Source organism: Pieris napi, chromosome 6, assembly GCF_905475465.1.
Source record: "Pieris napi chromosome 6, ilPieNapi1.2, whole genome shotgun sequence".
Taxonomy (NCBI): domain Eukaryota; kingdom Metazoa; phylum Arthropoda; class Insecta; order Lepidoptera; family Pieridae; genus Pieris; species Pieris napi.
In genome coordinates this window covers 6917228-6932257 of record NC_062239.1, presented here as the reverse complement: position 1 = coordinate 6932257, position 15030 = coordinate 6917228, and the positions used below count along the sequence as shown (strand labels likewise).

Genomic DNA, 15030 nt, shown 5'->3' with positions numbered 1-15030 from the left:
GAAGAATTTTTCATGTCCAGCCATGCATGACTCATTAAATATTAAGAGAACTATGTTTACAACTGTTACACTGACTGATTAGATCTTATCAGATGACAAATTTTGATATAAATAATTATTTACTAAAGCATTAAAGTACATTCAAAATTTAGGAAATATTTCAAATACAATATGCATTTTCATATTGATATTATTAAGCTATCAGTAGGACATATTATAATAAGTTCTCAATTAATAAAAACAATTAATACAATCCCAGTTTCTTTCAGAAATTAAAAAAGCTAAACCTTTTAAATTACATTATTAATAAGTAAAATAGTATGCAAAAAATGAGCCGTTAAGTAGTGTTGCCTAATTAAGATACTATTTAAATAGTAAAAAGCAGCTACTCAAACAGTAATATTTAAGAAGTCTGAAAAGAATTAGACATTCTTTTGGAGACAACCTTTATTTTTATCTTTGTTACGTTTTTAAACAATGACTCCAAACTTTAATATCCTTTTACTTCAAGGTTGCAATGTTAAATTAAATAAGAAAGTAATATAACATCAGAAAAGTATAAGGACAGGTACAAACAACAACAATATTTATTTTAATGGTCATAGATGTACAGAATTGCAACGTTCCGATGATATAATACAATTAGCAACCTTCTGCCATAAAAACTTATAAGTACAACATTCTATCTACGCACAAAATAAATAATTAGGTACCTGATTGGGCAAGAGCAACTTTATAGCACTTTATCCATATAAGTTATTATCACAAATTTAAATAACACTTTTTGGAAAATAACGATAACTGATGTATAATTGGAGCTGCTATTTATTTTTATAATTTTAACAATATTTACAAGATGACCACTCTCTACACAAGAAGCGAGCCATTGTAATTGACAACTGTCTTCTGTCTGCTAACTGCTGTCACCCCATATTACGTATCTATCGTTCGCGCTTCCAGACCCTAAACATGACTTTTACAGAGTAAAACCGATATCGTAGAAGTGTATCGTATTATAAGGTAGACTGGCCCTTAAAATAATACTAACGTAAAAATATTAAATTATGTAAATGTAAAAACTTTTATAAGGTTTTCCACAACAGCTGGTTATTTGATAAGATTTTTGTAAATATATCAGATTATATATAAGTGACTAGAACCTATAATAATAATAGATTAGCTTAATTTTATACCATATAAATACAAAACATATACGACTCAAGACATAAGTGAACAACAGTAAATGCTAAAAATAATTTGCTGTTAAAGCCTCCTACAAAGAATTCCACAATTTTTTTTTTTTTGATATCGCAGCAAAAACGCTGCACATTTTCGTGACGCTAATATTATTATTATTGCGTTTCATCCGTAGAATTTTTACCTTCATGCGCCTAAAGAAGTGTTCGTATAAGAATTTCACATTTAAGTTTATTATGATACCAGTAATACTTATTTTTTATTAATACAAAGAAAAGGTCTGGAGAAATAAATAATACTACTAAATTTATAGAACTAAAATTTTTGGTGTCATATTCTCATATTCTATGTGAAATGTCAAAAGATTGAATAAAGATCTTTCACTGTCAGTTGTCAGCGTAGGACGTTCCCATCACTCTGAGTCGAGCGAGCTTTTAAATTTCAGTGTACTTGCGTTGCGTGATTGTAGTACATGGGTCGCTTAATACGTGTAATATTTTATTAATAACAGTGAGCTAACGTGGGCGGTATCAAAACAATGGGATTCTAAGTACTCATGTACTAAATTTTATTTTGCTCATACTATTCACTATTTCGAATTTTAAGGTGAATTTAAGTGAAAGTATCTAATAAAATATATTGGTTAATTTAAAATTGGTGAAAAAGCTTGCTTAATTAAGCTAAGACAATGACAGCTTCTACTATGATTGAACTGGAGTCCTGGATAATTTACCAATGTGTTTTAAATGAGTGCCATGTATCCAGTTCATGTAAGTATAGTATATTACTAAGTAGTTTAATTTTAAGTACATAAAACACAAGTTATGTTTAACTTAGTAATTGTTTAACAATATGCCAAAAGTTTTTAATTAATATGTTATTAATGTATCTTATGATATATGTCAGTATTTTAAGTATTTCTAGCCGATATTGTACAATTTTTTTCTTAATCTTAAGAACCTAGTTATGGGTCTGTACGTAACCTTTAAATTTGGCGGGTACACAGCTTAGGTTCACAGTATTTGCATATTAAGAAATAGTAGAAACAAATTGCAATTACGTAAAATTCAAAATAAAATCACTACACTTAATTTTCATCGACTATGATATACATGTTTTTTTTATACCTAACTATAACGAATATGAGATAAACTAGTGTATTTGTCTGTCTGACACACTACAGTTCTGGTTTCCTGTTTATGTATTTATGGTTAGACACTAGATACAAATTCAAAGTATGAATTGGTAATGAAAATCATAATACATCTTAAATCTAACATTTTCAATGTAACATTTTCCTGTAACAATATACGTTTTAAGTAGGTTCGCAATACGAACCGACGCACGACCACCGTTTCTGACCCTTTTCCTGAAGAATGAATGGAGATGAGTAAAACTACAAATAGTTTATACTTGCCATGACGTATTTTCCTTATTAATTTTCTGACACTATATAAAATTTATTAAAATCGACTACCAGATGACCTCGTGATACGGCTTATTTCATAAAAATTGCTTATTAAACTGCGTTAAAAGTATAAAGTTTCGGTCTCTCTAATTAATTCATACAATACATTTTCATTGCTATGAGCAACCCATATAAACATAATATATGTTAGGCTTACTTCTAGCTATATTCTTTAATTTTACGTTCGTTCACGTTAAATGAATTTTGGCTATGTCGTTATTTTATATGCTAGAGTCTAGACCAGTGGTTCGCAACCTTTTTTGTGCCATGCCCCACCTTAGGCTTTCTAAAATTCTAATGCCCAATATTCAAAATACATAATTTTTATATAAATAATTGAATTGAATCGCTGTAGGAATAACTAAGAAATTGTTAACGAAAAACAGTAAGTAAATTTTCAAAACATATAATGAAAAAATGAAAAAAACATTCAATTAATTTTTGAATTCCCCCCTTAACAAAAAATTTTCCCCCCTATAGGCCTGGGCCCCACGTTAGGAAAGACTGGTCTAGACATTGACTATTAGAAGCTGAACGAATTTTAGCTGCTATGATAATTTGTTGTGATTTCGCTTGAATTTTTGCGCTAAATGGTACTTGTTTTCGTTAAATAAATAGCTCGATTGTTCTAGAAATTACTATTAAATATACCTCCATATTTCATACAAGTGAATATTTTATGAAACGAAGAAAATACTTTATACAAATTTTAACTGATTGTTATACTGTTACACCATTGCTTGTGAAGGCAAAACAGCATTGGTACATTTTTATCAAAATTACAAGCGGTCAAAGCGGTCATAACTTAACTCGTTAATCTGTCCAGATGTATGTTGTATTAAAAAGCGACGCCACTATTATTATTAGAAGAATGAATAAGATATTCGATATGTATCATGAAATACAATATTGCAAATACTGAATCTTCAATCCTTAGCTAATTAGTTTCAGTAATAATCGATTTAATTCGCCGCTTCAAAGGATATTATTTACAGTCTACTGTGGTTGTTTGGTTAAGATTTAAATTAAGTACAAAATAATATTGCTTTTATAAATACTACAAAATTAGACTTAAACAATAAAACGCGAATGGGTTCATGTGTCGATCATAATATATCGATAATTGGCATTAGTTACATTCTTTAATACGTATATGCATACAAATATGGCATATATATAAGTCATACCTTTTTTAAATAATATACATTTCAAGATTCCAATGAATATTTTTTAAATACATAGGCATAATAGGCGTAAAGACATAAGACATTTATACATTGCCATATTTGTATGCATATACGTATCTCGCGAGATAGATTACAATACATTTTAATATGATGATACGTATACGTAATCTAACTTCATGAAGATACAAAACAGAAAGCTATTCATGAAAAACTAATATTTTTTAGTATTTAAATAGTATTGATACATTCGAATGCTGTTCAAATCTTATTTCTTCTCTCTCGTGTTAAGCTTGATTTAATTAAACCGTCTATATTTACGATATGTAAGCCACAACCCAATAATAAAACCTATAAGAAATTCTCATCATTTTCGTATTAAAGAGACTTTCACAGTTCGTTGACTCGCGAAATTTTGTCCCACAACGTAATATATTTAAATAAGGGATCTGATCTAATCTTCGAGGAACGCTTTTTTACTAAGTATTGATATCAATGTTTATCTAATTTCGTCATATTTAAAAAAAATATAATACGTTGCAGTTTATTGAATCCTTTGTAGTCATTGTTTTCTCATTGCTTCCTTGTAAAAAAAAAGTAATTCGGTGGCGCTACAACCTCTTTAGGTCTTGGCCTCAGATTTCTGAATCTGTTTCATGATCATTTTTAAATCTTATAGAGGCAAGTAGATGATCAACCTCCAGTGCCTGACACACGCCGTCGGGTCTAAGACATGTCGGCTATTGCTTCCTTGTAGATCTGATATTAATTTTGACATAAAACTATAATACCTTGAATAATTACGGGTTATTTTTGGAACATACAGTCTACATCTTATATAAGACAGCTAATTATAAAAATATATATATGCCCAGAAATTCATAATTTCCCATTTTGAATTATTTTATTTTTGATTTACGACGACGATCATAATATTATATGATATATTTTATAAAAGCCAACAGCCTAGTGGCTTTAGCGTGCAACTCTCCCTAAGGTCATATGTTCGATTCCCGGCTGTGCACCAGACTTTCTATATTCGTATCTAATACTCGCTAGTACGGTGAAGGTCCATTTATCATAGCCAAAAATCGTCATGTGTCAGACAGGCTGATCAGCTATTTGTCTATGAAATGAAAATCATCGTAGAAACGGATGCAATCTGAAGCCAAGAGCGTGGTTGGGTAGGGAGGGTAGGGTAGGGATTACATCGTCTTGGCTAACCAACACAGTTAACTTTTTAAAACGCAAAAAAACTTTCAGGACAACGGGATAATGGACCGGAAGCCAGTAGGCTCGTGAGTGTTGCTACCCTTTTCAGAATTAATACACTCTAAAAACCCCTAGTTGTATTGATTCGTTAATACCAAATGCTCAAGTCATTTTGTAATTATAAACTTAATGAAGATAATAAAGATAGTTTCAAAGCACTTTGTCATACAAAACAGATGTTTACAACTTAAGATATAGTATCTTATCCAAACTTCGTTTGAAGTTTCAGCATTGTTTCCATTCATGGAAGTTAGCTGGTATTGTTCGCAGATTGTTTAACTTTATATAACAGATGTGTATCGGATATTAGTATACAAATAGCTTAGCTCATTATTTATTTTCCTTTAAATAGCATTACTTGTCCACGTCGTAACCCTAACATAATTTGGAAAATATCACGAATCTTTTTAATCTGATATGTTTATATTATTGTGTTAGGTTTTGCACTTCTTGCGCCATATTCTATTTGCCTTAGAGTGGTTGCCTGGAAAGCTCGAAACTGATAAGGCGCCTTGCCATCATATTCATATTATAATTGTACTGATTTGTACCGAATGTTAAATAATTATACATAACTACGATTAACATGTTAGTAGCGACTCATTTAAATAATTACCTAGATATTAAAAACTTTCACGGAAGTAATACTTCCTTTAGAGCGCTCTGTTCTGTTTTGATTTACAATATTAACCAAAATAAATCTATGAGAGCTCAATACGATATTTACATTTATTTATTAGTAGGTTAAAGAATAATATGACTCTTTTGACATTATTTTTCTAATAAAACGTCCGTTTTCGCACCGACATATAGGGAGCGTTCAAGTATTACGTAAAGAATTTTGGGAGGGGGGGGGGGGGGGGCCTTTTGTAAAACGTTACGATGCGGGGCGGAGATTGAATTACGCGTTATTGTTAATATTATTTTCTACTTACACCACATAATAGTAACTAAAGAGTCACTAGGTGGTCATGAAACGTTTTACTAGACTTGGGTACAGTACTGTACTTGGGTACTGAAAAACGTTACGGCGAGTTCATGGGGGGGGGGGTCAATAATCTTCAAAAATTGCGTTACGTAATACTTGAACGCTCCCATATATATTTAATCAGTATTGGCGTTGTCGTGCGTTCGAATCGGGGCTTTGAATTAATAAATTTTTCTTAGTACGCTAACACTTGCTAGTACGCTGAAGGAAAATGTTGAGGAAAACCGGCATGCCTAATACCCAAAAAACATCGTGTGTCAGACAGCGAAGGCGGATCACGTACTTGATTAGGAAATATGAATGAACACGAAACAGACAGAAATCTGAAGCACAGATTTATGTTCACTGCTTTTTTATTGTTATATGTACTTATTGGTATTTGAGCAATGACTCGTGACTCTCATACGTGAGGTCGTAGGTTCGATCCCCGGCTGTGCACCAATGGACTTTATATGTGCGCATTTAACATTTGCTCGAACGGTGAAGGAAAACATCGTGAGGAAACCGACATGTCTTAGACCCAAAAAGTCGACGGCGTGTGTCAGGCACTGGAGGCTGATCCCCTACTTGCCTATTAGATTTAAAAATGATCATGAAACAGATTCAGAAATCCAAGACCTAAAGAGGTTGTTGCGCCACTGATTTATTTTTACTTATTTGTATTAAAAAGAACTTCTAATCGTCATAAAATATTGCAGTACAACAACTTACAAATCAACGTATCAATCTTAATTCCTTACGCGAATAATTTCTTCGTTTGTAAGGCACTTGGCATAACATGAATATAAGGTCGGGGTCGCGTCGACCCCACATTCCGGTACGTTTGAGGGGTACGAGTAATGAGGCCCTCTTTATCTCATACAATGCTCTGTTTATAGGAATTATTAATAATACCGCTTCGAGTTGTACTTGACATCGTGCAATAGGAAAGTAGAGACTTAAATGTGAATGTGAATGAACATGAATCAACATTAATTAGATTAAAAGATATATATTGGCCCTAATTAATAAAAGAATGGTATGAAATTTGCTTAAAAGAATTATATGGTTTAGCATTGGGCTTTCAAAAACAAGCTAAAGGTATAGTGTATGTGCGTCCAGGCATTCTTGCGAGTCACACGTCTTAAAATTACGATTTCCTCTGTATAGCTTGAATACATATTAATAAACAACAAAGTTTAAAAGTTTATACAATTATTATTATATGTAAGTGTATAAAGATGAGTATGATTAAAAAATATTTCAATGTTACAATAAATAAATTATTAAAGTTCGAAATTTAAAATTTGAAAAATATGGCCGACGATCTACGAAGATTATAACCGAGCAATTGACAATTGACATTATTGCGACGAGCATCAAACCAGTCAATATAAATAAGGCATCCTTGTACTACAATAGATATTCACATGATAATTACGTAATACGTTCCCCTTGTAAGAAAAAAAGTTCCTTGCAGCCGGCGGCAGGTGTGCAAACAGCTGCTTCAACGGTAACTGTTATTGACAGCTTGTAAGGGAATATTTCTAAGCTAAGAATAGCCTTAGTCGGAAATTTGCAAATGCAAAGGATTTTCCTATTATTTGTAAGCTTTAGCTAAAAGATTTCAATGCCCTCTAGAGATGTTTAATTCTTACCAGGTATTAATTATAGTAAAATGAATAAAAAAATACAAGTTTTTATATCTTGAATCCACGTCGTCGAAATCGCAAGCGTCAAGCAAAGTAATGAAATTCAACGCATTTTTACTGTCACAAATTTGCTGCTATTTGCAACGCTCTTACAAAATAATATTTTTTACGCTTCCGTAAATTTTATTATGAATGCCTTATTGCAATAAAAAATGTTAAATAAATCGTAATAAATTTAATTGAGGAAGTTATTGTTGATTTTTATACTTTTACGGTCTTTGGACCGATTTCAAGGATTGACGTGGATCAATTGGTTCAGATGCGTATAGGTTGTAAAGAAACGGCTTTGTCATCCGTTGTATAGTCTTTGTACTAAGCTTTCTAATATGGTTATAATGAGCAATCATTCAAGTGGTCATGTATGCAATTCTCAACCCTGGGGTTGGGCGTTTTAACAGCATCCTATATGCGCAATTAACACTTACTTGCTTAAGGAATATATATATATATACCATCAGGAAGCCGAGCCGGTTTGCATAGAAAAAAAATGTGTACTTACACACGCGGTACACGGTACACGCGTTAGCAGTTATACTTCTTTGGCGTAACAAGATTTTATTCTACGTTTGAAGAAAAACGACACTAACAATAGAAAAACTAAAATGTCGACTATATCTAACTTCAGGGTGTTGATTGTTGTTGTTGAAAATTTACTTTCATCATTTTTCCCTAACACGCCAAAAGAAGTATAATTTCAAAAACTCATTAATGCACAGCCGTGATTCGAACTGTTATATCCTTACAAAATTGCTAACTTTTGCTTATTCAATTTACTAAGTTAGCAAAGGATAGCTTCATGAATATACCGAGCAGAAGTCTCGTCGAGCAGCCCTGCGATTCTGTAACTCACTTTTCGAACTCACACAGCGGTTAAGCGATAAACAATAAAATATAAGTTCCCACCTTTTCAGAATGCCAAATTATAAAATGACTGCTTCACGACTGATTTGAGAGCGACCGCCGATGCGAAAACCGCTGTGTGAGTTCGAAAAGTGAGTTACAGAATCGCAGGGCTGAAATCACTGTCGATTCTCGGTTCTTTACAAAGTCACGTCTCCATTTTTTCGAGTTAAAGTATTTTTTTAAGTGTTTTAAATTCCTTTATAATAGAACGCATTACTTTAGTATTGAGACTCGCACGCTACTAGTAAAACGCAGCTTAGGTTAAATATTATTAAAGCATTTACTTACCTATTTTAGCCGAGTCATATAAGGAAATGTTGAACTTAACTAATAAGTTTTCATACAAACATTGAGTCACTGCCATTATGCATTGATCAAACAACAGACGATTATACAATATTAATAAGCTTCGTGCGTCAATTATAAATTCATTGGCACGTCTTTATTAATTCGATTAAGGCTTTGTATTAATGTATGTTTATATTACCGCTAATTAGGTTCAAGTAATCTTATTATTGCATTGTTTCCCGTTGCACTTGTATCAATGTTAGCTTCGGAAGTTAACAATTAAGATTTCTTGAATATTATGATAGGTTTAAAAAAGCGGTGCTACAGCCCTAGGTTTCAGCCTCAGACTTTTTAAATTTGTTTCTTATCCAGCTTTCTGTGTCTGATCATAATTTTAGTATTTTATTTTGCTGTCTAAGTATGAGAGTTTCACCGTACCATTGAGTGTTAATTGCGTTAGTAGAAAAAAAGCCTATTGGAGCCCAGCCGTAATTGGAACGTGTGATCTGAAAATTGAGAGTCGCTCCAGCCACTAGGGAAAACCGCTCCGACTCCTTAGTGCTTTGTTTTTGAAGTTTTTTTTGCGCGTTAGGGAATAATTATCAGAGTAGAAAACCGTAAATTTTGTGATATCTAAATATACTTTATTTAACTAGATAATGCGTTATAATCGTTAGTATCGTTAGTGTCGTTTTTTCTACAAACGTAGAATACAATTTTTGAAAAGATTTTTATCTTACGCCAAAGAAGTATAACTTCTAACGCGTGTACATAAGTACACATATACGTTTTATTTTTGATGACGCTGTGCTATACTACTACTTTAGCAATCAAAAATTGAATCTTTTCAGTTAAAAGTCTGTCACAGATGTTTAACTACTACGTACTGAAAGTCTTGAGGGGTGTAGTGTGCAACCCAAGTGTACTCCAAGAACTGGGTTTCTTAGCACCTATGGGATATGTGCGACGGCGTAGGCCTAGGTTATTTGCGATACCAAGGGCAAGAACCAGTCTGTTGCACAGATCCCCGCTATCAAAGACGTTGCGCTTACTGCTGTCCCCGACACTATCGACATATTTATATGTTCCCAGTTAATTCACAGTAGCGATATTGTGTATATTATGTGTTTAATATTATATATGTAATTTATTATATTTTATGTAATGTTTCTCGTATTGGCATAGTCTGTAAGGATAATGTATGTATGTCTGTAATAAATATATAAAGAATTTAAATCTAAGTAGTGAAGTATATAACGCTCGAGGGTCTTAACAAAGCAAGGATGTGGCAATTAGAAATAACGCACGGAAACCAGTTTTTTTCATGATTCATAGTCTGCGAAGGGGAACGAAGCGGGTATTGTCCTTGGTGATCACATTTCTTCATGTACTTTGTCTTGTGAAAAGTCTAAAAATAAATTCATTGTGTTTACACGTGTCAAGTCTTGTTGGAGGTACAATATGTAGGTACATAGACAACAAACCGAAGTGACTTTTCTTTCGCCAGTAAACAAGCCAGCCGTACTCTCCATGAAATCGAATCGAATTTAGAGCGTTTTTATAAACCCTTCAACAGTAATTCTTTTTTTGAAAAATCTTTGACTCGTTTCAGACTTTGGATTAGAAACCGTAAAGAAAATTTGATATGCAAACGGAATGGCTTAATTTTCCATTCACTTTAATGTCTTTTGGCTGTTGATGGATATCTTCCTCAATTTTAGTATCTTATTTATTTACTTTAAGATGCGGCGACGATTTTAAAGTATTTTTGGAAATTTCGAAACTTATACCATTATTATTACAATCTTGGATTTTTCTTTCTGTAGGTATAGTAGTCATTATGGTAAGGTATGACGATAGCTGGAAATATTCCACGGTCCGCTTCACGAGGCACTTTATTTTACGAATTATCGAACTGAATCGACTCCCGGTGGAGGACTTCCTTGGGAGGTACAACATACAATTTAAAAAAAAGCATACTCCTACAGCGGCCCGTAATGTACCCACTAGATGAGTGTCCATGGGCTCAAAGACTGCTCTTTATGGGCGTCCCGTAGGGTCGTGTATCCCCCTATTAAAAAAGACGTATTTTAGATATTTAGATAGATTCGTAATTACTTGTTTATATATGCCATAGAAACAAAATACGGTATCAGTTTTCTATTAGAATTAGTTTTGCCATAATTGACGTAAAATTGGACATCAATCGACCGTTAACGGTTTTTAACCGATGGATTAAATCAGTCATTTAATAATAGTTTCATGTTTGGATAATAAAAACAGAATTTTATAATTTTTGTCTATGTGTGAAGTTCTAGTGAAAATAGTAGTTCTAAAACACCTAGGTATTCTAGCAAATAATAAATAATTAAATCTAAAGAAAGTGGTACATATATTCATATTGATTATTTATAAAAATCTGCACAATCAGCCATATAAAAATAAACATGCAAATGCCATATTAATAATCATAATGCGTTTAATAATAAGAACAGTTTAGATATTTATAATTGTTTCAAAACGTATGGTCTAAATACTCTTCCACATTATAAAGGCACAAAAAGGCAAGGAATTTTTGGCTTTAAAAAACTAATAAATCTAATCTAATTTAATCTAGACAAGTTTCTGCATGTAACAGTATTATGTCTGAACGAAATGTCTAATTGATTATAAATGCATTAATGTCAATTCCTGTGTCAAGGAATTTTGAAAACCAGTTACGAGGTCGTTCACCTTTGTACGAAAACCTAACGTTTTTGCAATGCAATTTTAATGTCGTCGAAGATGGATTACTGATTACACTGAATTACAAGGTAATTACTATAAATTAAATAAATACACCAAATAATTGTATCAATTTAAACACTTGCCAGATCAAATGTTGTATATGTCACCGTAAAATTGTAAACACCGTTAGATTGTAATCTATCTCGCGAGATTATAAACTGTCGAAAGATTGTGAACCTCAACGAACTGCTTACAATTTAACGTATTATTATTCGGTAGTTATATGAAATTGTTGGAAAGTAAAATTAATCTGTAATTGACCAAAGAAGTTTGAATGATAACTAAGTTAGTGTAGTACAATCTACCGAATAATAATACGTTAAATTGTAAGCAGTAAGCTGAGGTTCACAATCTTTCGACAGTTTATAATCTCGCGAGATAGATTACAATCTAACGGTGTTTACAATTTAACGTTAACATATATATAGATATACGTGACGTGAGGTTGTTGTTCCTAGTCTGTTATTATCAATACTAATGTACTTTCCAAATATGTTTCCTTCAAGAAAATAGCGTATTAATTTTTCAAACACCAGCAACGCACTTGCTTTTAGTATTGTGTTTGTGCGGTGGTGTCAATATACCAGTTGACTTGTATTTTGTTACATTAGTTATAAATCTTTAGTATAAAATGTATGTTTTGGAAAATTCTATGACCGGTTTGGCTCTTACGTAATGTCTACATTTTTGCAATATTCAACCCGAGTGTGAGTCACTAACTAACATGCAAAGGGTCTTACAAACATAGACGTGGGATGTTCATCGTTACAGAATTTTTCGAAATACACAATACGTTTTATTGTTCCATATTAGGGTTGCCTGCAAGAAATCGCTTGTTAGCGAGAAGGCCGCTCATTGCCTAATAACTTATGTAACCTGCTTTCTTTAAATGTATGTTTTTGTATAAGGTAACGAAGTGTGAATAAATAAATAAAAAATACGACGTTATTTGGAAAATGCACGTCTACTAGTCTTTCAAGGTGAAGTCAAAATGTAATTGTAAATTCAAATACCTAAACTACTTCATGTACTTGTCGTAACAACTAATCTCATTATTAACTTCACTCATATGTTCCTCTTCCTCGCAGCCTAAACACAATTTGACAGAAAGAGACGAAAGTGTACGTTAGCTAAATCACTGATTTAGTTTTAATGACTTGCGAAGATAACATATTTATAATCCTACGCGCAAAATCCTTTTTATAATGTTAAGGATTACTCAAATATCGTGCTAGGGAATGAGTTGTGGCAGTTTTTAAACAAAAAAACGTTGTTTATTTGTTTTTTTTTCCTTTCTGATTGTATCTGACGGTATTACTCAAACTAAAGTACGTATAAACCCGTATTTTAGGTATATTTAAATATCAAATAGTTTCGTTATCATACGAGACTAACAAGGACCAAACATATAATATATACATAATAGTAAATTAATTTGTATAATTTATGAAGAGGATTAGTTTTTAACAACCAAAACATTCATTAAAATGTTAAAGAACTTAAAAATCTTTAGTTACAAATTCCAGTTCTAATTCAGAAAACTAAAGCCTATAATAAATAATAAACAGCGTTTAACAGCCCTTTTTTAACAAAAAATATTATTACAGAGTATTATAATAATAACTTAAGAACCTGTCTTGTAGAAAAATTACTCGCATATGTTTTTTTTATAACTTATATTATTTGCATCAGTGAGAATAAAAGGATTTATAAAAATAATTCCTCACTCTACTTTTCGTACTGAAATCGTCTACGCACTTGTATACCTAAACATTTACCTTTATCTCGCATACATATCAAATATTTTGGTACGTCTACAGCATCTCATATTATTGTTGTCATCTCTCACGGTTTTACTTGGCGCGAAAGTAAGGTGAAATGATTCCTTCCTATTGTTTTGTGTTATATACGATTATTTCTATGTCACTCAGTTCTGCGTTATTTCCGACGATTATATGATATTTGTTTATGATATAAAAAATATGATTATTCCAATGATTATATTTCTTAATAAAATTTATAGTAATTTATAAAGCGGAAGAGATTGTTAGGTCATAAAAAAAATACTTGAATGTTTTAATAATTTTATACACCAACTAGACCATTTCCGGTTATCGCTAGAAATACCAACTTCAGCTGTAATTTAACTCCGTCAAATTGTGACCATGAAAACGTGCGGGAAACTAGGAAGGGAATATTTGTACTTTAATTAGGTTACGTATTTTATTTTGAAATGTATGGAATAGCTTTTAAAGTAAGTTCTTAGCAGATTTTTGCCAATACCTTGGTTAACATCTAAAATCTGCATAAAACATGACCGCTATCATGTAGAGTAAGAAACCGGAACGATTACGGTGCAAGGAAATTGAATTTTCTCACGCACTCTTAAAGCAATATAAATCACGTTATGACTAATCATTTGACTCAGCTGTTAAAAATATTAATCGATTCTTAAACGACATAGAATTCACACATCTCTTAGATGAACTTTCTTAAGAATTTTCGATATTTATAATTGGGAAATAAAGTTTGTAAATCAGAATGCAAGCTGCAATCAACCATTTCATCTAAGGAACTTCCAAAGCAATACTGTACATAGTAATCTTCAAGATAAGTGCAAGTTTATTAGCTAGACCTGTTAAGCGTCTTTATGTGTGTACATACACCTTGTATATAGGGATTCTGGCAATCTTTAGTTAAAAAATATCCACAGTAGAGATCCCGAAATAAGAAGACATTTTTAAAGGACAACTGTCTAATGCGTTTTCAATAGAAAAATCTACGAATCGTAGCAATGATTTTATTCGATAGAGCGGAGAAGAATTTTAAAATAGTGTTAATTTGTTTTAATAAATATATAAAATGCTGATTTATTTGATATCCAGTATTCCCACAGCTACATTTATAACAATAATATCTAAACAACACATAAAAGCCAAAAACGGAATACACATTTAAACAAAAAACATAAAACACACAACAAATATGATGTAAATTGTAGATAATATATATATGGTATGATGAGTTTATAGAATTGTAGTAAGTCCAACACATTATTATGTATTGACGTAACCAAACACACTAATTATTTCCCAAATCAAAATTAGTGTTTCATTGCAGAGGCATTTTCTATGATTCATAAGATTTCCGTAAGGAATTAAACAAACATAAAGGAGTTAAACAAACACTTCATTTACCACTAAAGATAGTATGTGTGATAAAGATTCCTCCATTCATTGCATTTAAAAAAAA

The 15030-nt window shown here is 31.8% G+C and overlaps 1 protein-coding gene across 1 annotated transcript in view; it reads left to right on the top strand.

Annotated features, from left to right (window-relative positions):
• Positions 1-1801: 1801 nt before the first annotated feature.
• The window catches only part of LOC125050405 (tumor necrosis factor alpha-induced protein 8-like protein), a 40179-nt gene continuing 26950 nt past the window's right edge, over positions 1802-15030 (top strand). The window contains exon 1 of the mRNA XM_047650248.1: positions 1802-1967. The gene's annotated coding sequence lies outside the window, so the exon portion shown is untranslated. The remainder of the gene's footprint in view (positions 1968-15030) is intronic.